The 25,292-nt window shown below is 40.8% G+C and overlaps 1 protein-coding gene across 1 annotated transcript in view; it reads right to left on the reverse strand.

The window, feature by feature from the left end:
• Positions 1-7,791, reverse strand: part of CEP85L (centrosomal protein 85 like) — a 212,838-nt gene extending 205,047 nt beyond the window's left edge. Inside the window, exon 1 of the mRNA XM_070496098.1 lies at positions 7,686-7,791. The gene's annotated coding sequence lies outside the window, so the exon portion shown is untranslated. The remainder of the gene's footprint in view (positions 1-7,685) is intronic.
• Between the last annotated feature and the right edge of the window lie 17,501 nt (positions 7,792-25,292).

Raw genomic sequence — 25,292 nt, forward strand, 5'->3', positions numbered from 1 at the left:
CTGGGAAAATGTCAAGGCCTATCTATCCATAGTAAACATTTATTGACCTGCTCTGGGCTATGCACTGTAATAAGCTATTTGGAGGAGTCAGAGATGGAATCAGAAGTTTTCTTGCCTGATCTAAAATACATCCAGTTCTCCTGGGGTTTCCCGTTGGGGTCAGGCCCGATGTAATAGTCGGGTCCTTCTAAGGGTTCATGCCTGTTATAATATGTTTTACAAACATCCCTGGAGCAACCCGCCTCCCGGCTCATCTTCTCAGTGGTCTGATCAGACTTGGGTGGTCTGGACTTTGTTCCGGGTTCCTTGACTCAAGTCCCCCCGGGTATGACATCAAACACCGGGAAAGCGCCTCATTTGAAGCCGAGCACTCTCCACACTGAGGCATTTTATCCACCATTTGCCTGGCAGCTTCCACTACAGATGTTTTCTCATCCTTCTGGCTCTTTTCACCTTCCTTTCAGTTAGCTTTTCTTCCAAATGATGTTTGTTCAGTATTCTGGTTTTTAAGTAGGTGCCACATCCGTTTTCATGCTTTTCCTTTACTGTTTGATTTTTCACTCTCCTTGTAGCCATCACACCTCACCATCACATCTGCCTTCTCCCTTTCATTTTTTCCCCATTCATTTATTCCATGCTGTTCTAGCTGTTTTCCTTTGTTCAATTCAGAACATCAGCCGGAAGCTTCCCCGTTGCTAAGTAACAACATCACCCACACACACCCTTTTCCACTCTTGCTCATTTTTTCTGCTGCTTTTATAAGCACATGGGATCAAATTGTGTCTGAAAGAAAATGAAGGGTGCTCCTGTCTTTGCTTCATCCGGAGAGGATGCACACCTTTAGCACCCTACCTCCTCTGATTCGATTTTGCCTTCTCGGTTGATCTGATCATTTGCCCCTGGCTGTGTGATAACACTAAAAAGGCACAGAACATCCCTTTGCGCTTGTGCAATTTAAAGATGGGAGGAAGGGATATAATTTCTGCTAAAAGAAGAATGAAAGAGAAAATGTTTAAAGTTTAGTTACAAGGCACAGCATGGACCCATCAAGGGCCTTTGCGTAGACCTCTGAAACAAATCGAGGTTTTACAAGGTTTCTATTAGGGATCCAGACAACTAGCAAGTCCCTCTAACAGACCTTCACCTTGTTTAGTTGTGAGAAAGCAACTAATGGAATGATGAGTATGATTTGCACAAAATAAAGAACAAAAATAATACAAGAACTCATTACGCAGCTTTCCAAATCTCAGTCCTTGTCCAGACATCAATCAGACACGACACTTGTACCAAAGGCATAAGTGGAGTTGTGTCAGCCCTTCTCGCAACAGGCTCTTAGGGATTCCAAGTTCCCTGGTGCATTTTAATAGTTTAATGGCAATGGTGACTCCACATCTCCAAATACCAGCACAGGGTAACAGAGATACTTGGACCTTAGAGAAATCTCCTTTCACCCTTGCGATGCCATAAATAATTGCCCTCCCTGTGTGAATTCCTTCTCTCCCCTTGTGCATTTATGCAATGCCTGGGAGGCCTTCCCTGAGGAGCCTGCCCCATACTGCTGCTCTCAGCTCTTTGCCCACAGTCAGCACGGAGCTAATTGGGGGGCGACGGGAGCTGCCTTGTTTCTAGTATCACAGCCTTTAGGTGTGTGTCCCTGCTCTGCAGGTAACTGTTCTCTGCAAGGGAAGGACTCAGGTCCTGCCTGTAATGCGTACTTGATGCATCGCCTTAAATTTAATCAGAGGACACAGATGCTCTGACAAGGGAGTTGTTTTTAGTTTCACTTTCTAGAGAGGAGAAGGAATAGTAGTTTTCTTTGTATTAAAGTCCGAGTTCACCAGGTATCAAAGTACCAGAAGTGAAGCTTATGTATTTCCAGCACTATCTTGATCTGTAGACTGCGCATTTCAGTAGAGAAATATTTCAAGAGCCTTATTCGTCAGGATCTGTTGATATTCTGAAAGTGGAGTCCCTATGAGACTGAAACCCACTCCAAGGTCTTCTAAGAATGCCTGACCAGAACTGGAATTGGCAGGCTTCTACCATTTTCCTTCTAGAATCAAACTCCTTTGAGACATTAGGTTTTCTGAGAGGTTCAGAAAATTTTAATATGATTTCAGTTTTTAACTTACGGTTATCTCAACTAATGAAACATGTCTTTGAACTTTCTGAAAGTTTTGTTTTATGTACTTCTTGCTTTAAACAACTGAGAATTATACAAATTTCTCATTACCCTTCAGGATTCACTTCTCTTTTATTCTCTTATCCCCAACATGAGGCATCAGTCAACACCACCATGCCATGTTAGCTTCTTTTCTTCACAAATCCGTACATTTAATTCCTTTATCCCTTTCTATCCCCCTTCATCAGTGTGGTCTACAGTCTCACACTCCTGTCACTGAGAACTGTGGTACACTTCCTAGAAAACAGACTTACTGTCCACCCGGAATATCTACATGGTGACATATCCAGTGCCCTAGAGACCTGTCACTTTTCTTGACCTCTCAAAGCTAATGACCCCTCTGTTTATTCAGCCACCTACAACCTCGGCCACACCCTCCACCGCATGACCTGGGACTGCTTTACCTCTGAGACCTTTAGGTAAGAATTTTTCTTTCCAACCGTAATCTCCTCCTCTTCCAGCTCTCAGTTAGCTACTCTTCACACACCCCATCAGGACTTTCACTTCACAACCCCAATCCTATTCTTTCCCTATTAGTCTCCTCGTTTCTCCACTCCTTCCCCACCCAGCAGAGATCCCATGATCCATCCTTTAACCACGCTCTCTAGTGTCTCAATACCCTTGCCTCTTATTAGTCTGGAAAATCCCCAACCTTGCATGAGTTCATCTTCATGTTTTTCCTGTCTGCACCCACACTATTGAGGTCTCCTGGAGAAATAACACGACTCTACCAGCTCTGTTGGGTGCCATTCCAACTCCATGTCATCAAGCACTGGTCCCTCAAGGCTGCACAGCAACCCTTGTTGTATCCCTCCGCATCTACTTGTTATAAAACATCATTCATTCATTCATACACGCATTCACTCATTTCCTGAATATTTATTGAGTGTCCCCTCTATCAGCATACTGGGCCCTGAGAGATAGCTGTGACCAAGACAGACAAATTCTTGGTCATCCGAAAGCTGAAAGTCTAACCTGGAAAACTGAAACCAAAACAATTCCAGAGAAGTGAATTATTTGGAGGCTAGTCTTTGAGAAGAATGGTGAATGGATGAAATATTTACCATGGTGAGTGAGAGAAAAGTTTCCTGGGAAACACAGGAGGGTTGCAGTGCAGCCTTGAAGAACCAGTGCTTGATGACACAGAGTTGGACTAGCACCCATAACAGAATTCTGTAATTTCTCCAGGAGGCCTCAATAGCCTGGGTGCAGCCAGGGAAAACACAAGGATGAACTCATGCAAAGTTGGGGTTTTACCATGCTGATGAGGGCAAGAGAGTTGAGATACTAGAGAGAAACTCTATGGACAAGATAATATTTCAGATATAAAAGTGTTAATGGATTTGTAATGCCTTTTGATAACTATTGCTTTTCTAAACAGATACTAAAAGTGCAACTACTATCATACAACTGTCCAGAAAATTATTCAACAATTAAAGGGCATCCTCATACTCCAAAAAGTTGTAATTTCTTTGCATATTATTCTAAGAGATGCATGAAATATTATCTTTTGCTAATCACTAGTTATTTTCTCTTTGTCTTTTTAATGTTGCAAAAGTACAAAAAATGAAAATAGTCTGATTTTTAAAAAATTCAAACATTATAGAAGTACTCAGAATAAAAGCGAACTCTCCCAGCATCCTTTCCCCTTTCCCATTCTCCGTCCCTGCACATAAGTCTTATTAAGAGCTTGATGTGTGTCCATACAGTTCTCCTTTCTAGGGCTTTACATACAGAAAGATGTTTGTGGTCATTTGCATACACACCTAAGTTGTGAAAACTGCATAGTTAAATTGTGATTTGGAGAAGAAAATGTAAACAATTAGGCATACCTTGCTTTAAATAGGAATAAACTTTATTCCCTATGAATAATCACTTGGACCTAAACTTAAGCTGCTTTCTATAAGCTGATGAGAAAGCTAAATGAGAAAGAATATTAATGATCTAGGGAACAAAATGAAGAACTTAGTAGCTGACTCATCAGGTTGAGATGATGATCTCAAGTAAAATTAAATTTTGTTACATGCTTTTGTCACAGATTACATAGTAAGTTCGAAAACACAACAGAGAGGATCTGTAAAGATAGATAAAGACTCTACCAAATATTTTCACTATAATCACAACACTTACCCCCTGAAGTGTGAACTCTCCTTAGCTATCCGTATCAGGGTTCATGAAACATGTTTGAAATAATACAGAAAGTCATAACATATGGCTAATATAGGATTGATAGATAATAAATGGGGCCTCTTGTTAGTCTCCTCAGAGCTAATTGAACCCCCAAGAACTGACTCACTGAATTTTTTCTTTCTTTCCCACCTTGAACTAGTCATATATTTCCCACATTATAAAAACTGAGTGCAATGGCAACAAGACTTTTGGTGATGAATGTGATGTAGTCTATACAGAAGGCAAAATATAGTGATGTACGCCTGAAATTTATATAATGTTACAAACCAATGTTACCTCCATAAAACAAAACAAAGACTCAGTGCGTCTTTTGGAATTTGACCTAGATTTTACAATTGCTGTCTGCTTGATGAGCATGAGTCAAAAAACAGTTTTTGACAGTTCCTAAGGTTAATGAGAAACGGAAAGTCACAATATACGTATATACATGTGTAATTTTGGATAGAACTGTGCATACATAGTCTACAGCTTGCTTCTTTCGTTGAACAATATGCTGAAGTCCTTTTACACAGTACATGCAGATTTTCCTAATTCTTTTAAACTCTTCGTTCTGTTCCATAATAAGAAAACACCATAATTTATTAAACTACTTTCTTTTCATTAAACTTCCTTTTTTGTTGTTACAAATAATGCTCTAATGGGATGCTTATACATATTTACATTTACACATCTAAGTGTTTTTGTAGAATGCATCCCTAGGATTGGAATTTTTAGGTAAAAAGGACTTATACTTTTTGTTTTATATATATTGAAATAATTGCAAGTTTTTATGTGTCAAAACGGACAAAGTATATAAAAAGTTAATTCACAGTACAGCAAATCTAAATAACCAACAATCACATATAAAGATACTCAAATTGATTAATAACTATGAAAATAAAAATTAAATAATGGGGTATCACTTTGTAGCTATTAAACCAGCAAAAATTTAAAAGACCAATAAAATCTGTTACTGGTGGAAATACGGGAGAAAGAGTTGCTTTAGCTTTTTTTGGAAAGCAATCTAGTAGCATCTATTAAAATTAAAAATATATAGAGACTTTGACCAACAAACTCACTCTTAGAATCCAATCCCATAAAAATAAAAGGCCAAAATGTCAGAATACACAGACAAAGATGTTTTGGACAGCCTTCATTTCTTTCTACAAATATTTGATAAGTGCTACGTTCCATCACTTCAAAAATGAATAAGACTCAGAACCAGCCCTCAAGTTCCTCACAGCCTTTGGGGGAGACATGTAAGTGCACAAGCAGTTGGAGTTCATGTGGGAGGTGCTACGAAGCAACCCTGACCTGGGATGGACGGTTGCAAAGACTTCACTGAAAAGCAAAGATGCATGACTTTGTAAATACGGGATGTGTCTAAGGCCTTGGATTAAGTTGTGTGGTCCAGGACAGCTGAACAGGGTAAAGATACCTGGACATGGGGAAAGCAGAACCCATAAACTTGTCATGAAACAAAACTCTGTTAATGAAAGTCACAGGTACTCTAACTTTTCTTTTTTTTTTTTAATTTTGTTTTTTTTGAGGAAGATTAGCCCTGAGCTAACATCTGCTGCCAATCCTCTTTTTTGCTGAGGAAGACTGCCCCTGAGCTAACATCTGTGCCCATCTTCCTCTACTTTATACGTGGGACGCCTACCACAGCATGGCTTTTGCCAAGTGGTGCCACGTCTGCACCTGGGATCCGAACCGGCAAACCCTGGGCCACCGAGAAGCAGAACATGCACACTTAACCACTGTGCCACCGGGCCAGCCCCTATTCTAACTTTTCTAATGGCAGTGCGGACAGAATATGAGGTGCACAGTGAAAAAGAGAGTTACTCTTGGGGAATAGAATCAAGAATCTATTATTAAATGGTAGCCAAAAATGCTGCTTTGTTCCTATGCCTTTTAGAGACTACACTTTTGAAAGGTGTTTGTTGAATCAATAAACTAAGACATGGGAAGAGCATATTAAAAGGTTTAGCTCATATAAACCTAGATTTAGTCAATAATCTCACCTATTCAAGACTTTTCTTTGAATAGACATTTCCTCTTACCCTCCTTCCTTTCTTCTTTTCTCCTATATTCCTTCCTTCCTTCCTTCCATCTTTTTCTCCCACCATTTTTCAGGAGAAGAAAGGACTCCAGTCAAATTGGGACTCTGAATACTGTTAACCTCACTTTGACCCTATTATTTCACCATTTAACAATGAGACAAAATCATCAGCTCTTCAATCATAATTTTAAATGCCAAAATAGTGCTTAGCAATTTTAAAAGTATGAATATTACATAGGAAAAGAATGTCTATCATTGAAAACAAACAAAGAAAACACATAGTTCATCAGAAACTGGTCATCTATGACAACCGAGATTATGTAAGTAACAGATCTCAGGAAGGGATCGTCAGACTGTGGAGAAACGAGCAGCCCATCTAGAACCAAGGTGTGTTTTCTCCCTAACTGTTGTCATTAAAGGAAAAGACATTAGCCTGGGTTCCCGTATGGAAAGGCTGGGACCTCCCTGGAATAATGAAAATGTTCCCAGAGTCTAAGAGCTGCCTGGCATTGCTCCCATATCAACAGCAAAACAACTGCATAGCAACCTCCGTTTGTCCATTTCCTCACCCATTACAGTTTGTCCAGAGAGAACACCCCGACAGTCCCTGTCTGCTTCGTGAAGTATGTCACATAGGAGTTGAGTCTATATGCCAAGTTGAGAAGCGACACATGCTAGCATTTCCCAACACACGCTGTTCACCACGTGGGTTCCTGGAGCGCTGCCTCTTGGCTTCAGAGGAGCTCCAGCTCCCCTCCCCTCCCCCATTTCCTCTCACAAAGACAACACGCAATAAGCAGAGCGACCACGTGTGTGTGAGCTCCCAACTGGCCCGGTACCCTGTAGATCCAGTGACCTGTTTTATGAATATTAGGAAACAGTTTCCAGCTTGTTTTCTGCATTCTCAGGAGTATAGTACATAGAGTTCACAGTAACAGCAGAATAACAGTCACTTCTAAAACAAAGAAAACCTACTCTAACTGCTGCTTTGCAAGGACCATTTGCCATCTGTTTATTTCCTCATGGCAGCACTGCTTATCAGGGACTCCAGCAATGGCACCAACGTACAAACCCAGACTGGAGTACTTTTCCTCTTTCCAGAGGGTGTTTCCTTGAACTTTCCCATCTGCCTCTGAGTAAGATGTAGAAAATATTATTTATAAAATAAGACTAGCAAATGACTCATGGTGAATAAAAATAAATCCAGGGTGCCGTTTGTCATCTTTAAGAGAAAAAAAGGAAAATGCTCCACAGTTTGGAGAAGCAACTCACTTTTTCAAACCTCCTCGAGGAACGTCTTCAATGATAGGCAGAAAGCGGGTTTGTGGGGGTTAAATTGAGCTCAAGAAAACTCAAGTGGCAAGAGCACATCCAGCCTCGTCATGCATATTCATAAGAGGCAACCTGAGCTTCCCTGTAAAACCACAGTGTGACCGTGTTTCCTGCACACGCTTCGCATCCTACGCTGCCAGGAAATGCTGTAACCCTGAAAACGCTGAGGCCTTGCCTTCTAGCTTGGTTCCGAAGAATGATCGTCCTTCACTGCCCACTTAACCCACACGCTGACTGGATTTTCTCCATGGGCCTTATGACAGCTCAAGAAGCATCCATCTGTCACGATGCATTTTACAGCCATCATTGTGCAAGTGTGAATTTGAAGGCTTTGGCTAATAAGAAGCAAAAAGGAATATGGTCATTTATTTTCAATAGAGCCTTGGGCATTTATTATTAATACTCTAGTGGAGAAAGAGATCAGTATAGCCTACACAGGAAGATAATTATTCTCTATATGCGCCTTCTCTTCTAAACAGATTTTCTACAACAAAATACCCAGAGGTAGTTTCCCCTGCCAGAAAACATAAATCTAGGGCCTTGTTGTTTCAGTGGGATTTAGGGAGGCATACACTGAGTTTTTCGTTCATTCACTCAATAACTAGTTATTGAGAGTCACTATATGCCAGTACTGTTCTAGGCACTTGAAAACACAATGAACAAAACAGATAAAAGTCCCTCCATCGTGAAGCCTATGACAGCCTATTGTCATGCTCTTCTAGGGAGAATGGACACTTTATTGTGTACCCATCGCAGAAGGTCCAGGACCTTTTTGTTCAATTTCTTTCAAATGCCCTTGATGACCCTGTGAATGAAGAAGTTGGTGTGTGTGCCTATGTGTGCTCTGTGAAGGAGAGACAAAAAAGAGAGAGAGGAAAATAAAGCAACATTGAAACACAGAGAATGAACTGAGTGGGAGATTATTTAAAAAGTGATATGGGGCTGGCCCCATAACAGAGTGGTTAAGTTTGTATGCTCTGCCTCAGCAGCCCAGGGCTTTGCTGGTTCAGATCCTGGGCATGGACCTAGCACTGCTCGTCAAGCCATGATGAGGCAGTGTCTCATATAGCTGAACCAGAAGGACCTATAACTAGAATATACAACTATGTACTGGGGGGCTGTGAGGATAAGAAGAAAAAAGAAAAAAAAAGATTGGCAACAAATGTTAGCTCAGGGCCAATCTTAACAAAAAAAGTGATAGAAAGGGGCCAGCCCAGTGGCATAGTAGTTGGGTTCGCATGCTCTGCTTCTGTGGCCCAGTGTTCGTGGGTTCGGATCCTGGATGAGGACCTACACCACTCATTAAGCCTTGCTGTGGCAGTGACCCACATGCAAAATAGAGGAAGACTGGCACAGAGGTTAGCTCAGGGACAATCTTCCTCAAGCAAAAAGAGGAAGATGGGCAATAGATGTTAGCTCAGGTCCAATCTTCCTCACCAAAAAAAAAAAAAAAAAAAAGACAGAAAGACTTATCATTATGATCTAGTAAAAACACAAAAGACACCAGTACTATGGGGAAACACAAAAGAGACAAAAAAAGAACACTAGTCTGGATGGAAAAATCTGCTATGCTCTAGATTACGAAGACACAAAACATTATCAAGAGGTCAACGCTCCCCAATTTAATCTATAAATTTGACATAAGACTCAAAAAACTTTGTAATGATGTTTTGAGCTGGATAAGCTGCTTCTAAAGCAAGAAGAAAAATCTGGGGGAAAAATGTAGTGGGAGAGGGGCTAGTCCTATCAGATACTGAAATATAAAGCTTCAATAACTAAGAATGTGATACTAACCCATAAATAAACAGAAACAAAATGAAATTGAATTAAAGCCCAGAATTAGTTCCAAATGTATAGGGGAATGTAATATCTGAACAATGTGGCCCATTCTCCGTGAATCTGCCTTACCACCATTGTCTACCGTGCTGCAACTACACAACATTTAAATAAGAAGAAATTATTTTTATACTCAGCTTTTAGAATCAACCATTTCTTCACAGAGAAAACTGTCTTTACAAAGTAGATCAAGTTGGTCGATGAGTACATTAAACCCAGCAAAGAAGTTTTGGTTACATAGCACAGGGAAGGACTTTCTGACCTCAATGTTTTTAACGAAAATGTGGAATTTTTAAAGATGATCCTGGACTGAATGGGACTAATGGAAACCCGTCTTGTGTGTGGGGACTGCCCAAGGCCTAGGGGTGGCATCAAAAATGAAGACTGACTCTTGCACAAAAGAAGCTTGAGCAATTTATGGAGAGGGTAGAAATACAAACACAATTGCATATTAGTTTTTAATTTTGACCTTTAGTTGTATTGTACAATTTTGTGCCTAAGGGATAAAAGGATGTTGAAGACAGTTGTGGGAATGAAAACATGGAAACCAAACAAACTCAGGAAAATGTCATGACAAAGGACAATCTTGAACAGTGTTGGAAAGAGATGAAATGGCATCACTTGGTAGAATGTACCAGATCAAATAGTCTGTGGATACCTCAGAGGTGGAAGGCCACTGAAGGAAGGGACAGTAAAGGGTTTGATGGCCACAGTAAGGCCATACAAGACAATAAGTTAAGTAATAAGCTGATAGAACACTTGCTGAATAGCCCTGATTTAATTTTGTCAGGCAAGTGATGAAAAGAATGTTTGTCGCCTGGTTGGGTGGTTTGCATAAGGAAGGAACTAAAAGCGGGAGAGGAAGTTATTCCCATTGTCTAGATACGATGCTTAGGTCCAATCCAGCCTGTACCCATGAGAATGGAGACAGTGTGTGACTTTGAGAAGCTCTGTAGAGCAAGAAATCGTGGAACTGGTGATTTTCTGGACTAAATGATAGAGGACAAAGATTTGATATGGTTAGGAACATAGGAGGCTGGCAGAAAAATGGAGACATTGACAACAATGGGAACCTTCAAATCTGATAAGAATTTGCAAGGAGGATAGGGACAGGAAACAAATTCAATTTTGGCTACATTTAGCTGTAGGTGGCAAACAACCAACGTATAACCCCAAACTCTACTGGTCACAGAATCAAAACCTTAAGTAGAGTAAATTCAGAATTCTCAGCAAAAGAATATTTTGCTGTTTTTTTCATCATGAGGCTAAATGTTTCTTGCCATTTATAATATGCGCAAAAATATTTATGAAGGTCATGCTTATCACTGACTTACATCTTATTTAAAGAAGAGGTATCTGGTACAGACACCATTAAAAGAATCTTTCCTCCCACACCCTCCTCAATAGAGAGAAGAGCAGAGGAGCACATTTTTGGCAATCTTGCCGAGAGGGGAAACCCTTCATGCAACGTCATCATCTCCACTCTCTGTCTTGCTCCAAAGTTCACCAGCTGGTAAATTAACGCATTTCCTTTAGGTCATCATTTTGATCCTTTCTTGGCCACCAGTTATCGAATAGGCAAAATGTTGCTAGGTCACGGTGTAGACTCTCTGATACCAGTGTGGGAGCCATAGTTGGGTGTGATGGAAATACAGAGTGTACCTAATCTGTGTATATGTCACAGTGTCACCTAAGAAAAGTTGACATCATTATTTTATCATTCACACCATTCTTTATAACTGGATTGATTATTCTCCTACCTCACCAGGCTTGGTTTTGAATAATCTTCAGGCATTTTTTTTTCTCCCTCAAGACAAATCCTCAATAGATTTTCAAAGAATTTTGAGAATTTTCAAAAGCATGTATTATATTTTCAAACATTTTTAGCAGCAGAACTTTTATTTTCCTAATGAGAACCCCAAAGTATTAAACAGTTGACAGTCAACACTAACGACAAAGTAGCAGAAAGAAAAATTAAGAATGCAATCCCATTTACACTTGCAACAAAAAGAATAAAATACCTAGGAATAAACTTAACCAAAGAGGTGAAAGATCTGTACACCAAAAACTATAAAACATTGTTGAAAGAAATCAAAGAAGACACAAAGAAATGGAAAGATATTCTGTGCTCTTGGATTGAAAGAATTAACATCGTTAAAATGTCCATACTTCCTAAAGCAATCTATAGATTCAACGCAATCCCTATCAAAGTTCCAATAACATTTTTCACAGAAATAGAACAAAGAATCCTAAAATTTGTATGGAACAACAAAAGACCCCGAATAGCCAAAGGATTCCTCAGAAAAAAGAACAAAGCTGGAGGTATCACACACCTTGATTTCAAAATATACTCCAAAGCCATAGTAACCAAAACAACAAGGTACTGGCACAAAAACAGACACACAGATCAGTGGAACAGAATCGAGATCCCAGAAGTAAACCCACACATCTATGGACAGCTAATATTCAACAAGGGAGCCAAGAGCATACAATGGGGAAAGGAGAGTCTCTTCAATAAATGCTATTGGGAAAACTGGACAACCACATGCAAAAGAATGAAGGTAGACCATTATCTTACACCATGCACAAAAATCAACTCAAAATGGATTAAAGACTTGAATGTAAGACCCGAAACCATGAAACTTCTAGAAGAAAACATAGGCAGTATGCTCTTTGACATCTGTCTTAGAAGCATATTTTCAAGTCCCATGTCTGACCAGGCAAGGGAAACAAAAGACAAGATGAACAAATGGGACTCCATCAAACTAAAAAGCTTCTGCACAGCAAAGGAAACCATCAACAAAACGAAAAGACAACCTAACAATTGGGAGAAGATATTTGCAAACCATATATTAGATAAGGTGCTAGTATCCAAAATATACAAAGAACTCATACAGCTCAAGAACCCAATTAAAAGATGGGCAAAAGATCTGAACAGAGATTTCTCCAAAGAAGATATACAGATGGCCAACAGGCATATGAAAAGATGTTCAACATCATTAGCTATCAGGGAAATGCAAATCAAAACTACAATGAGGTATCACCTGACTCCGTCAGAATGGCTATAATTAACAAGACAGGAAACAGTAAGTGTTGGAGAGGATGTGGTGAGAAGGAACACTTGTATACTGCTGGTGGGTGTGCAAACTCGTGCAGCCACTATGGAAAGCAGTAGGGAGCATCCTCAGAAAATTAAGAATAGATCTACCATATGATCCAGCTATGCCACTGCTGGGTATTAATCCAAAGAACTTGAAAACGCAAAGACATAAAGATACATGCACCCCTACGTTCATTGCAGCATTATACACAATGGTCAAGACTTGGAAGCAACCTAGGTGCCCATCAAGGGACAAATGAATAAAGAAGATGTGGTATATATACACAATGGAATACTACTCAGCCATAAGAAATGACAAAATCTGGCCATTTGTGACAACATGGATGGTCCTTGAGGATGTTATGCTGAGAGAAATAAGTCAGAGGGAGAAAGTCCAATACTGTATGATCTCACTCATGAGCAGAAGATAAAAACAATGACAAACAAACACATAGCAACGGAGATTGGATTGGTGGTTACCATAGGGGAAGGGGAGGGGAGGGCAAAAGGGGTGATTAGGCTCACATGTGAGGGGATGGACTATAATTAGTTTTTGGGTGGTGAACATGATGTAATCTACACAGAATTCAAAATATATTATGATGTACATCTGAAAGCTATATAATGTTAAAATCCAATGTTACTGCAATTAAAAAATAAAAGAAATTAAAAAATAAATAAACAGTTGACAGTCATAAAGCTCTTTCTAATCCCATCTAAAATCTCAGGGGTTGATGGAAAATATGTTGTTCTGTGTCAACCTCTGAAGTGTCTGTGGAAATGCAGGCAAGTCCAAAAGAGAACCCAGCATCTCTGAGCACCAACAGATGAGCATAGCTGCCCAGTGAGATTGCACTCAAGAGCCAACGTTATATGTGATCCGATGTGCTTTTAAAAACATTAGCCACATCTTGTGGTACATAAAAGCGCAGGCTTTATTTTTTTTAAGTTTGTTTTCTCTTATTTTTTTATATTTTGAGGAAGATTAGCCCTGAGGTAACATCTGCTGCCAATCCTCCTCTTTTTGCTGAGGAAGACTGGCCCTGAGCTAACATCCGTGCTCATCTTCCTTTATTTTATGTGGGACGCCTGCCACAGCATGGCTTGACAAGCAGTGTGTAGGTTGGCACCTGGGATCTGAACCGGCAAACCCCGGGCCAATGAAGTGGAATGTGTGAACTTAACTGCTGCGCCACTGGGCTTGCCCCTATCTTTTTTTATTGATGTAACTAGTTTATAACATTATATAAATTTCAATGTACATCATTATATTTCAAATTCTGTGTAGACTACAGCATGTTCACCACCCAAAGACAGATTACTGTCACTATACACATGCGCCCTTTTATGCCTTTCTCTGTCCTCCCTGCCCCCATGCCCTCTGGTAACCACCAATCTAATCTTCATATCTATGTGTTTGTTTTTGTTGTTGCTGTTGTTTTACCCTCCACTTATGAGTGAGATCACATGGCATTTGACTTTCTCCATCTGACTTCTTTCACTTAGCATAATGCCCTTAAGGTCCGTCCACGTTGTTGCAAATGGCAAGATTTCATCTTTTTTAATGGCTGAGTGGTATTCCATTGTGTACATATGCCACATCTTCTTTATCCATTCATCTGTTGATGGGCACTTAGGTTGTTTCCTGGTCTTGGCTATTGTAAATAATGCTGCAATGAATGGAGGGGTGCAAATATCTTTTCAAATTAGTATTTTCACGTTCTTTGGATAAGTACCCAGAAGTGGCAGAGCTGGATCACATGGTAGTTCTAGTCTTAATTTTGGGGGGAATCTTAAAGTCAGACAGACCTGGGTCTGATCCTGCTATGTGATCAACACGCTACTTCGCCTCTTCAAGGCTCTGTTTAAACATCCGTGAAATGGATATAATAATACTCATCTTCAAATGTTGTTATGAGGGGGAAATAAGGTAATGTGAATAAAGAGCTAGCGGAGTGCCTAACATACAGTGAGTGTTCAAAACTGGTAGGCAACAATAATAATTATAATAGTGGTAACAACAATAATAATAAAAATAATTGCCTTACCTTGAAAGTATAATCACCATAGTGGTAAGAAGGCCCTGTGGGGTTGGTAATAAGTTCCAAGCTGGCTAGTCTGACCGAAATTCTGGAATCTCTAACTCTCCTAAGAGAAAGAGCATTAGCAAGCAAGGCATTAAGGAAATCAAGATGCCACCTATGGATAAGGCTCTTCAATGAAGACCCTGAGTGGACTCCCTATGATCTTAGAAGAACTTGACAGCCAAACTAAGCATCTTCTTTCTGTCAGGATCCTGGACCCTTCTTCTACAGAATAGACATTGTCTTACTTTAAGAACCTCTGGGGAAACAGATGCTACAACTTCCCCTAATATAATATGCTATTTCAGGCATCAGTAACTGCCCCCTTAGTCAGTCTTCAGTGCTAATCTAAATCCTCTGTGCTCTAGTCTTAGGCCAGCCGTCTCACCTCTAATTCAGATTTTATGGTACTCGTACTGGTATTGAACCAAATTACAGCTAGAAATGTATACACATGTGTTCATATGAGCTTTCCATGTCAGCATATGCTCTTGATAATCAGCTGTGATGAGTTCCCACGCAGGAGCGTGGCATTGTTAATGTAATCAGAAACACATTAGCAGTGTTTGCTTAAAGGCGCAGCCCAAGTTCATCCTTGACAATTGTCACACTCTGACTCGTGTGACCTGAATCAGAAATAAGCAGCATTTTAAAAGCCAGCAAAATGGATGAATGGTCCTCTGAGTGGTTTCTGCAGAGTTTACTGCCCCTTGGGCCAAGCTGCATCCCAGGGCATTGGTTTATTCTCTGGAAATTGACTTTCCACCCACCTTCTGGGAGATCTCAGCATTTTGCATAGTGTCTGGGATTAAACAAACAGCAACAAAAACAAGTCCCCTGAAGCTATCACCAAAGAGCAAATGACTTTCCGTTCTTTACCTTTATATGTCAGAGAAGTACCAGTCCAAGGGACACTGCTTTGCTCGGTGGATCAGAAAAGCAGTGCTAGAAAGGGACTCAAGTTGGACAGTAGCATGTGCCCTGACGTCTTCCTGGCAGAGCCAGGCCAGCTGCCAGAGACCCTGAAGACTCTACAGTTAGACTCGTTCAGGGTTTCTGAAGAACTTTTTTTGAAACATAGTCTCTTGGGTACTGCTCTCCCTCCAAAAAAAGTGGTAAAAAATGTTCAGAAGTACTGAATACAAAGAAGAATTAACCAAAAGCCAAGGAGGCATAAGATTTATTTGTACGGGTCCCGTCCAAAGCCCTACACCTAATTTATATTCATGATTTTGTGTGGCATGGACCGCAATTCCCCGGATCACTCTGAGACCCACTTTCCTCTGCTACATAACAAGATTAATAACACCTTGACCACACCCAGGGATCCTCTTCCTAAAAGGGCCACCATTTTCTGAAACACATACTGTCTGCATATAATGAGAAACCCATTCCCCTCCAAACAGATGAAATTGAAATCCTCCTGGAGTGAGCTGAAAGACAAAGACAAGAATGACAACAGATCTTTAAGGTATATTCTGGAGCCCTCTTGGGGTTCGGGAAGAGGGGATATTGCTCTGAGGCTTTGAGGTTCCCTGGCTCCTCTCCTCAGGATCCCCTAGTGTTTTCTGCCATCTCCCTCTTCCTCCCAAAAAAGTTTTGAGGAAGGATCTTGTGGCAGGCAGAGTAATGGCCTCCAAAGGTGTCTGTGTCCCAGTCCCTGGAACCTGTGAATATGTTTGTTGTGTTAAGTGGCGAGGGGAAATTAAGGTTGCAGAAGGAATTAAGGTTGCTAGTCAGCTGATCTGGTAATGGGAGAATATTCTGGATTGTCTGGTTAGAGCCAACATAATCACAAAGGCCCTTGTAAGTGAAAGAGCGAGGCAGGAGAGTCAGAGTCAGAGGGATGTGATTTAGGAAAGACTCCATGACTTCTGGTCTCTGGTTCTGCTGTAGGGAGCTGGACGTTGCCACTCTGTTCTAACAACAAGAAATAGCTGAATAGACTGAAAAATCAACAACTCTTCTTGGATCCATAGAAGAGAGGAGGACACAGGACAAGCTACTGCCCACAAGATTAGAGAGACAGGTGAATACAAGGCATCTCGGCCTCCCTAAGCAGAGACTCAAGAGAGGAAATGGCCATGGGACCCAGTGCAGGAGGTAGGACAACCTGAACCGTAATTGACGAGTTGCTGGAGGCTCAGAGAAGACAATGCTGAGAGTTAACAACTCCAGGGGAACCCAGTCATAGGGGGCTCCCACAGTATTCTGAGACTGACCTCCAGGAGCTCCACCAGGTTCTCACACTATATATTGGAGAAAGAGCCCCTCATGCTTCCAGTGTGTGGGAAGAGGTGAACTATTTTGTGTTTTTTTTTCTTTTGAGGAAGATTGGCCCTGAGCTAACTGCTGCCAATCCTCCTCTTTTTGCTGAGGAAGACTGGCCCTGAGCTAACATCCATGCCCATCTTCCTCTACTTTATATGTGGGATGCCTACCGCAGCATGGCTTGCCAAGCAGTGCCATGTCCGCACCCTGGGATGCCAACCTGTGAACCCTGGGCCACCAAAGCAGAACATGCGCACCTAACCACTGTGCCACAGGGCTGGCCCCTAAAGGAACTATTTTGAAATGCACCAGAGCATTCTGTTCTTAGCAAGGCCTGCCCTCAGGAGAAACCAGTTAACCAGAGCCTAATCTGCTGGGGTATTCCCAGAGCCTAACTGACCTGGGGAAGGGAAATACCCAACTCCAGACCATTCTAGCCATCCTGTTCCACCTAAGGGGGAGGAAAAAAACCCTGAGAAACACTCACGAATTCACAGTCTAGAGACACAGGCTCACTAAAGACTGAGATGGAATCATGGGACCATGAGCGCTTCCCCTCCCCCACCCCTTGTCACCACATGGCTAAAGCCTATTCATAGCGGTTCCTTTTACCTGGTACCTCGCATCCAACTATCAAGAAAACATGACCAGTCATACCAAAAGACAAAAAACGCAATTTGAGGAGACAAAGCAATCGCCAGAACCAGATATGGCAAGGATGTTGGAATTATCAGACCAAGAATTTAAAACTTTGATTGACATACTAAGGTCTCTAAAGGATAAAGCAAACAGCATGCAAGAAAGACTGCACCAGCCACTGCTGGCTTAGAAGGTGGAAGGGAGCCACAAGCCAAGGAATGCCAGCAGTCTCTAGAAGCTGGAAAAAGCAAGAAAACGGATTGTCCCCTAGGTGCTCCAGAAAGGAAAACAATCCTGCCGGCACCTTGATTTTAGCACAAATAAGAACCATTTCAGAATTCCAAGCTCCAGAACTGTAAGATAATAAACATGGGTTATTTTAAGGCACTAAGTTTGTGGTAATGCATTACAGCAGCAGTAAGTCATTAATACTGATGCATTCTTGGTCAATTATAGCGCAACATGAATTAGAGCATTTCTTAGTCCAGCGTTTATTTTAAATACCCGCTTTCTTCTTCCAAGGCTGGCCCTGGCACTTGGCGTTATCCTCAGTCTGGGAAAGGATGAACGGGCAGAGGTCTGGCCTCTTAAAGAGTTATGCCGCCTGCCAACCTGCCCAGCCACTGCGGCCAGGGTAGCTGGCGGGATGCTAGAGGCTAAGGCTGGGTGGCTGTGACGCTGAGAACCGCCCCCCTTCCCTAGAGAGCCGATGCTTCCTCCTCCATCTCAGCAATGATCACAAAACTGTGTCACCCTTAACATTGTGATGTTACCTGATTTTTTTTAGGAATAAAGGCAGTCACTCCTTAAGTTCTGAGCTGGCTGAGCTGGGGGATCCCCCAGATGCAATTCTAGAGCAGAGATTTCCTAGAGCAGATAGTGGTGAGGAGGGCTTCTTGCCACGCAGTGAGTGCTGTTGTGAGCTCCTACGGGGCTGGGCCTGGGCCTTCTAATTCTCCTTCATCCTCTTCATGGTTAGATTCCACCTCAGCCCTGCTGTTCCTTGACAACAGGTCTTGAGAAGATAACTTACGCTCCCTAGACTTAGTTTCCTCCTCAATAAAATGCCATCACCACCAAGTTCAGAGACCCTGACTACAACATCCACAGCAGGCACTTAACCAAAGCTCTTGAAGGACAACAGGAGGATTCCTTTGCTTGTTTATAGCTGCTTTCACTCTGCTTTGAAGCCCAAGGTTTTGTGTACCTTCCCATCTGGACTTGAAATGCGTTATATGTGTGTATTTACAAAATTATATTAACATATTAAATGTACAAAATTCAGTTTCTGATTGTGGGTCTGCTCACCAGGGTCAATAGTTGCTCTCTGCTCAGGATCCTTCTCTCTATGAGGCCAGTTAGGGTCATATAGTGTTCGTTGATTACACCAGAGAAATATTAGGAATGGATGTTTTGCCAAGACTTTTCCTTCCAGCCCAGACACAGAGTCTAGAGTGCTTCTCCCTCAAAATATTCTTTGAGTCGTGGGTTTATAAATTCTGACATGCTTTGTGATCTTCAGGATGCTAGACTCTTTACTAACAGTCTCCTTATATTTGAGAAGCTGCTAACAACCCCCAAAGCTCAATGTCTTTAGAACGCATGATTCAACTTTACTTTATCATGAGTCATCATTGACTAGCCCATAGTCATAGTTGGCTAGCCCATCTTCTTCATGACTCTAAGTCAATCTCTGCTCAGCCTCTAGCCAATCCTGACTTTATACAAGGCAAGGGTAAACTTTAGCTCCATAATCTAGGAGTTAGGCTCAGTCGCCATTTCTGGACTATCTCTGTGGCAAGATCTGATAACCAGTATTTTGAGTGCTGAGAATTTTGCCTTTCAACTTGCCAGAATTTCAACCTGCTAGAATTCTCCAGCCACTTCAAGCTCAAGGCTGCCATGCTCTTGTCAATCTCTCTTGTGGGAATAATCCTAACAATGAACTACTAACAACCTTCCCCAATATCTTCTGCCTATCTAAGTTCTTCTTGTATCCCAGAATGTCACCACCTGCCAGAATTCCGTGTTGGGACATCCCACAACCTTGGGATGATGGACCACCCATATTCATTCCTACCCTGCTACCTATTCTGCAGACTACATTTTTTCTTGGCACCTGTTCCCTGGTGCTTGTTTCTCCAGCCCCTCCCAGGCTGCCTGCCCCACTGTAGTTAACTGGGTTATGCCTGGCCATATCCCAAGATATGTCAACAATTGATAGATCACACTTGAGGAGCCAGAAAATCTTATTAGACTGAAATGTTAATTAGGACAGGAACTCTTGGAATGTAGCAGCAGGCAGAGCCATCAAGGTTTGGACAGTGGGGAATGTGTAAGCATCACATTAGGGAATTACTCTCTAAGCAAAATATAAAATGAGATGCCTCAAACTGAAAAAAATAAATGGCAACTGATTTTACAAAGCCTAGAAGTTTTAAAAATTCTTTCTGTTTTTTGTTTTTGTATATTTTTAAAATTAATTTTAATTGCAATAAAATACACATGACATAAAATTTACCATCTTAACCATTTTCAAGTGTACAGTTCAGTGGCATCAAGTGCATTCACAGTGTTGTGAAAATGGCCACCATCCATCTCCAGAACTCTTTTCATCTTGCAAAAGTGAAACTCTGTACCCATTAAACAATAAACTCTTCTTTCCCTCACTCCAGCCCCTGGCAACCACCCTTCTACTTTCTGTCTCTGTGAATTTAATTTCTCCTGTAAGTGGAATTATACAATATCTATCTTTTTTGACTGGCTTATTTCACTTAGCATCATGTCCTCTAGGTTCATCCATGTTTTAGCATGTGTCAGAATTTCCTTCCTTTTTAAGTCTGTTGTATGTATATGCCACATTTTGTTTATCCATTTATCTGTCAATGGACACTTGGGTTGCTTCCACAACTTGGCTGTTGTGAATAATACTACCATGAACATGGTCGTCCAAATAGCTTTCGAGTCTCTGTTTTCCATTATTTCGAGTATATACCCCAAAATGAAATTGCTCCATCACATGGTAATTCTATTTTCAATTTTTTGAGAAACTGACATACCATTTTCCATAGTGGCTGCACCATTTTACATTCCCACCAACAGCGCACAAGAGTTCCAATTTATCCACGTCCTCTTCAACACTTGTTATTTTCTGTTTTTTTGATAGTAGCCATCTTAATGGCTCTGAGATATCTTTTTGTTTGTTTCACAAGTCATCTGGAAGTTTTCAGGCTCTGAAAATATTTACAAGTGAAGATCTTGCCATTCCCCTCCCCATAGATGAATAGTGTTCAGGTTAAATGGTATTTTTCATCACGAATCTGTAGCCTGATTATATTTTTAACAACTAAGTTTTTCACCTATCTAAGACTGGAGTTTAGTGAGGCTCTCATCAACAGCTGTTAGGTAAATAATGAACTAAAGATCTCAATGTGAGTATTTGATCTTATTTGTTTTCCTGGTTTTATTTATATGAAAGTAGCTATAAGTTCCTTTTACTTTGCCCTCCTTCAGAATCCCAACAAATTTATTTTCAAAGGTGACGACATATTTTATAGGTATGCAAAAGACTAAAAAGTTTTAAGGTTTCTGAGGGTCTTGAAGGAATAACCAGGTCCTTAGAAATGTGGGAGTGGTCATAATTATACTCAATAATCATTACTCAAATTATCCCACTATCAGACATTTCAAGGAATAAAGACAAGTTGAAAAGCAAATTACCAGTGAAACGTATCTGTCATTGTATTTCACATATGACATAACCTAGTAAGAAGATAGAATGACTAAAAAACTTAATTAATTTTAATTATTAATTTTAAATATCCACATTAATTCCATGTTATCCAAACAACTAATTTTTTTAACTCTGTGATCATGGTTTTTACAAAGGGTCTTTAATTATATAGAAGTTGAACAAATTGTATTCATGAAGTGATTTTGCCATTCTTTTATTCCTGATGCTTTTCTCGTTTTCATATGAAACAAACTCTATTCCCTATGCTTAGGATGCTCTTCTTTATGTAATTGTCTAAATTCTGCTCATCCTTCAAGGCTTCGCTGAAGTCTTCCCCCACTAGAAGATAATCATCAGGAGGGCAGAGTTTTGGTTTTGTTTAATGCTGATTGATCATTACTTTGAAGAGTATCTGGTGCTAGGAAGGGATCTATAAATGCACATTGAACAAATGATGAATGAATGTATGAATGAACGAGTTAACATCCTAGACTTTATTGCTCACTCCCTCCTCTAAACTTCTACAGCATGTGGACTCAGTCCATATAACTTATTTGACTCTTAACATGTACATTTTGTCATGGACATTCGTGTTGTCCACCAAATATTTATAGTTCTCTCCTAGCACATGGTAGAATCATGCTTTCTCATCCCCTTGAAGTTAGATGTGGACACATACTTGCTGTAGACAATGACATGAGCAGAACTGACAAGTGTGACACCTAGGAGGAAGCTCTAAGAACCATTGAGTGGTTCATCACCTTCCCTTTCTCTTGCTTCAATAACTATAAAAGTAAGCATCAGTATGGAGCCCTCATTAGCCTGGGTTCCTGAGTGACTGCAATGAGCAATCTGTGACGGCTATGTAGGAGTAAGAAATAACCTTTGTTGTTATAATCCCCCAAAATGGGGCAGTTATCTGTGTCTGCAGCATAACCTAGCTCTTCCTTACCTGTACACGCTTTGTCTCTGTATGTATCTGTTAATTTGGGTCTTCTCTCTCCAACTGGATCCTAAGTTCTTTGAAAGAAATAACTCTGCTTTGTAGTTCTTTGAGTTCCCTTTTTCCAGTTCAGTACTTTAAACACTGTAGACACTTTATAAATGTTTACCGATGGTGCGTGGTGGCGATGATGATGATGACAATGGTGTTGGTGGTGGAGAAGAAGAGGACAATGACATGAAGTCAACATCAGGTGTACTTATATTTTGAAGCAATCATTTTGGCCTCCGAATCCTTGATTATTTTTTAGAAAAAAACCCCAGTTAGTAACAGACTGGAGTTCGCCATGGTTTTTGAACTTATAAAGTATGTACATTTTGACCATATTTCCTACGTATCCCAGAAGCCTGGTCCAATAGAAACTTCTATGTAAACAATGCTGAGATCCTATTCGTATGAAGTTTCATGTTAAATTTGATTGCTAGCTATAAATCATAATTGGAGATCGTGATTAAGAAGGTACTTCTTGCACAAAAGTGCTTTCAACCTGTTACTCACCTGTTTTAAAACATATTTCCCTCTTCATTTGCTTTATAACACCCATTTGGTTCTGGATATTTTGCAGTCTCTGGAGTGGCTTCAAGGCTATCCTCTTCCAGTCTCAATGACTTCCCATTCTGGAAACATCCTCTTCGCAAATGAAAAAACAAAGCTATCCCTGGAGTTTGGCTTTGGGTGACCCTAAGTGGCTTGAAACTGTCACGGGTCATTTTCCCCCTGGAAGTGAAGAAGGGCTTCCTACAAGTCATTTGTACAGCATTGGACAGAGGATTATGGTGACATATGCCATGTTTTCCTTTAAGAACAACTAAGCCTAAATCTAATTTATAATCAGATCTTGAAAAGTATGACAATTCTCTTGGGGCTACTTCCTCAAGATTACTTAATCCTAGCAATTTACAGGACACCTGAGAACTGTACCACTTAAGAAAGAAGGAGAAACAAGGTCAGTCCTTCTTTGCTCTTGCCCAGCATGGACTGTCATCACGCACCACCCCCCCACCCAGCCCCCCATCTCTGTTTCATTTCACAGTCATCGAGGCCATTGATACCAGAAAGTCTGCCACTGCTCTGCGTTCACTGTTTCCCACAGTCCCAGACTGGGGATTTCTCCTCCCTCCTGACCTTCATCAGTATTTCGACCGCCCATCCTTTCTCCAGTTACAGTGCATATCTTCAACATTGATTCCATATCCCTGTTCTCATTTTATCTTTCCCTAAGTGCTTTTGAGAGAGAAGATAATTGAGTCATGTCACTCAGAGATCACTATCTTCTGCTGACACTGAACATCTCCCCAAATGGATGAATGAGCAAAGTGATGTTTAGTGGAAGATCAAATAGAGGAGAGAGAGAGGGTGGAGTTCATTCTGTAGAGTCTGATTGGTGGAGGCTGAGATAAAATTAATTACAATTATGCAAAGACAAGGTGGTCATATGAAGCTCATGAGCAAAGAAAATATAAGTCCCACTTCCTACCCCACCCTCAGACCTCTATCTATGATGTTCTCATTCCCATGTCAGTACTCTTTTCTGCTGTACTTGTCATCCTTAATTTTCTCTTCCTCTCGTTTACAATCCATCAGTACATCTGAGCATCGGTACTTTAGAAATACACTGTAAGCGCCTCCACCATTAGTACTCTAGTTCAAGCGACCATAATATCTTGCCTGGACTGTTGTGATAACCTCCAAGCTGGTCTCTCTGCATTTCCACCCTTGCCTCCCTTTTCTATTCTCAACACAACAGCCAGGATGATCTTTTTAAAACAGAAGTTACATGTCATTCCTTTGTTCTAACAGTACGTCCACAGCTCATAGGAATAAAATCCCAGGCCCTAATGAAGGTTCCAAGCCACTACATGATCTGACCCCTGACACTTTTCTGATCTCATCTCCTACTACTCTACTCCAACCTCACTGATCTCTTGGCTGTTCCTCGAACATTCCTAGTAAGCTCCTATGTTATAGCCTTGGCAGACACTATTCTCTCTCCTTAGAAAGGTGCTTCCCTAGATATCCACACAGCCTGTTCTTTGAATTAGCTGAGCTACAAGATAAGCTACTGTAACAAAACATAGTTACTTAATTCAGAATAGAATTGTATTTCCCTCTTGTAAAACTACAGAGATGGCAGGGCAGCTCCGCCATGTCACTATGTGGTCTCCAAGCTTGCTCCAGTTGTCACCATTTCCCAGGTGGTAGGAGAAAGGTAGGCGTCTTTAAGGAGATGACCCAGAAGTTGTACACGTCGCTTCTTCTCACAACCAATTGGCCCAAAATTAGTCCATGGCACACATAGTTGCAAGGAAAGCTGGGAAATGTAGTCAGCACGAATGTCATCCATTTGTTTAGGGAAAACTCCAAGGTTCTAAAAGCAACAAGAGGATAAAGGATACTGGAGTGTTGTTAGCAGTCTCTGTCATACCCCTTCCCTTGATTTGCGACTCTGCTCAAATACATCCTTAGCAGAAAAACCTTCCCTTTTTACCCTTCTGAAAATATACTCCCACTGTCACTCTTGATCCCTGTACTCTACTTTTTATTCCTTTTTAGCACGTGTTTTATTTGTTTGTTCGCTGCTACCCCTCACCAGAAAGAACCACCAGACACCCTGAGAGCAGGGATGTCTGTTCACCGCTGGATCACTGCTACCTGGAACAGTGCTGGGCACAGAGCAGGCATTTCAAGATATTTATTGAATGAATGAACAGCTGTTGAATCACATTTAGATTTCAATAAATATGTAATGGAGTACAGTGAAGACAGGGTTTTAATTTATTCTTGAAAGCTGGAGGAACACTAATTAAAGCTACTTGCAATTATCTATCTCTGTAACACATTTCCTTTCACTGAAAATAATTAGTAAAATGGGCCATTTATT

The sequence above is a fragment of the Equus asinus genome, chromosome 24 (genome assembly GCF_041296235.1).
Source record: "Equus asinus isolate D_3611 breed Donkey chromosome 24, EquAss-T2T_v2, whole genome shotgun sequence".
Taxonomy (NCBI): Eukaryota; Metazoa; Chordata; class Mammalia; order Perissodactyla; family Equidae; genus Equus; species Equus asinus.